The sequence below is a fragment of the Aplysia californica genome, unplaced genomic scaffold, assembly GCF_000002075.1.
Source record: "Aplysia californica isolate F4 #8 unplaced genomic scaffold, AplCal3.0 scaffold00220, whole genome shotgun sequence".
In the NCBI taxonomy this organism is placed as follows: domain Eukaryota; kingdom Metazoa; phylum Mollusca; class Gastropoda; order Aplysiida; family Aplysiidae; genus Aplysia; species Aplysia californica.
Genome location: NW_004797490.1, coordinates 553,807 through 556,443, shown reverse-complemented (window position 1 = coordinate 556,443; position 2,637 = coordinate 553,807). Strand labels below are relative to the sequence as shown.

Here is a 2,637-nt window from a genome sequence, read left to right as displayed (position 1 = left end):
CCGCCCCTCCCTCTGCTTTGTTTTGATATTGAGAAGGGGGGAAACTAAAACCGAGAGAAGAAAGATGAGGATAGAGAAGCAGAGACTGATAGAGGAAAATGGTTTGAAAGACAGACTGCGAGAAATAAAAATTGGTCGATAGATTTATTAGAATTTAGAATAAAGAGGAAATTACGTGTAATGATATTTCTATTCAGTCAGCAATTTCCTCAATGTTTATATTAAATATCACTTATTAGTACAGTTCGTTATTGGGGCAACATATGTGACCAATAAGAAACATTATAGGGGACAAAGGTTCAATTCCAAGTCTCCGTAATCAACACACAACTTGTGAAAACAAAAATGTCTGTGCAGAATGGAAGAACAAAATGTACAAATATGTGTGAAAATTTTAATTAGTGGGAGGTTTGCGGGTGCTTTGTTGTGATTTGCTCGGTTTTTTTTCTTCTATAAAACAAATATCGTCTTTATCTCTCCTCACTCCTCCTCCTTTTTTGTGTTTGTTACCCTCTTGTAACACCTCTGATCTCCGGCACTTATATGACCTTATTGTGTTGCAAGTGCCGTAAAACTCTTACTAAAAATTCTTTTTTAAAATGATTTAAAAGTTAGATTAAATTATTGTGAAACATTACATCCGAGCAGCAAAGTCACCTACTTGAAGACACTAAATCTGGGGAGACTACAAGCGTGTCCTCGGTAGTATAGTGGTAAGTATCCCCGCCTGTCACGCGGGAGACCGGGGTTCGATTCCCCGCCGGGGAGGTTTTTTGGGGGGATTTCTTTTTTTTTTTTTTGGATTGCCATTCAATGTTGAGCTCACTTTATTTTATTGTACCGGATAGTACTGGAATTGTTAAATAATATTATATAGAATTGGAACATAGCAGCTACTGAATCGTTCTGTAAAGATTTGGCGAGGGTTAATTAAGTAAGCTGACGTATCTCCCCCGAAAGACTTCTCAAAATATATTAATTAATCATAGAAAACCTTCCTTGACCTATTGCAGTAAGCATAACGACAGACCAGGGAGTGTTCAGTTCCCTTACTCCATATTACATGTATAATATGATCTATTTATGTCAAAAACTTGTCTAAAAGAAAAGTGTGTCAAGATTGATCCAACAGGACAATTAATTTAAATTATCAGATGCATGTATACAACATACATTAACTCAGCTCACAAAACATTTTATTAGAAGGATCGAAGGATTAGAATGACAATGGGGGCTCTTGTGGCTAAGGGGTTACGGTGCTGGCCTCTCATTCAAAGGTCCCGGGTTCGAATCCGGGTAGTGACCGAAAAAATTTCTTCTCTAAACGTGTCTCCTTTCTCTTCCTTTCCTGCTCTCTAGCAATGTCGTCTGCTTTCGTCTCCTCTTTCTGCCCCCACTCCCTCATCTCCTTTGCTCCCCTCCTCTGGGTTCCTGATTCTTTCTACAGCCTTTCTACTGCTACTCCTTGGAATCTTCTTACTGCTATCTTTCAGCCACACCCCTGATCTTCTGGAAGGAAAGATCTACACCTAGCCTTCTCGGACAAGGTCGAAAAATCTCTGAGGGGCCGTGTGCAAGCTGGATCAAAGAATTAGAATGACAACTTGCGTCAACTGTGGAAAAGTTGGGAGCGCCCTAAAACCTCTACTAAAACAAACAGAAACGTTCTTACTGTAGAACTAGAACGCACCTGAGGAATATAATCTTGGAACACACAAAATCTGGGAATACCAGCATAAGTGTGTCCTCGGTAGTATAATGGTAAGTATCCCCGCCTGTCACGCGGGAGACCGGGGTTCGATTCCCCGCCGGGGAGTTGTTGTTTTTTTTTTTGGGGGGGGGGGTTAATTGGTTATTAATTCTTCTCTTTCTGCGGACATTGATGATCGAGGAATGTAAGCTGGTTAAATGTTTTTATCACTTGCAACTGTATAAGGTCATGACATATCGTCGGTGTTATTCACAAACCGGCTACATGCAGAAATGCAAATTCTACAGGAAGGACAAAGAACTAATTATTGTTAAAACGCGCAGAGTAGAACATAGAACTAATATACTTCAATAAAAGGAAAGAAACTTGAATGGATTATATCAAATATTGATGATTTTATTACAACTATAACGACAGTTTTATCACAATGCATCATATATACAGTGTTCACACCTCTACCACGGCAGTGATACCAGTTGCGCTAAAACAATTCCAGCATATCACAAACATATCACAAAAATGTCACAAATATGTCACAACCTTGTTACAAAAATGTCTCAAATATGTCCCAAAAAATGTTCCACACATGTGACAAAATTGTCACAAAAATAACCCAAATATGCCACTAAAACCTCCCCAAAAGGTAATAAAAATGTCAGAAAATGACATAGAAATGTGACCAAAATTCACAGAAAAGGGACGCCACGCACCCTGTACTGTACTAAGTGACTATTGACTACCGCTTCACCTTCCATTACACTTATAGCCTCCACATTGACACGGTGTCCATTCTCACGTCACTGGATCACGTGACACTTGGAGGACTGGGGAGCAAACTTTAAAACATAAACGGATAAACACACACACCCACACAAACACACGCACACACACACACACACAAACACACACACACACACACACACACA

General features: G+C 39.5%; 2 non-coding genes across 2 annotated transcripts; both read left to right on the top strand.

Annotated features, from left to right (window-relative positions):
- The first annotated feature begins 696 nt into the window (after window positions 1–696).
- On the top strand, window positions 697–768 carry TRNAD-GUC. Its single transcript has one exon. It is a non-coding gene; the product is annotated as a tRNA-Asp (tRNA).
- Window positions 769–1,744: 976 nt separating this feature from the next.
- TRNAD-GUC lies at window positions 1,745–1,816 on the top strand. Its single transcript has one exon. It is a non-coding gene; the product is annotated as a tRNA-Asp (tRNA).
- The last annotated feature ends 821 nt before the right edge of the window (window positions 1,817–2,637 follow it).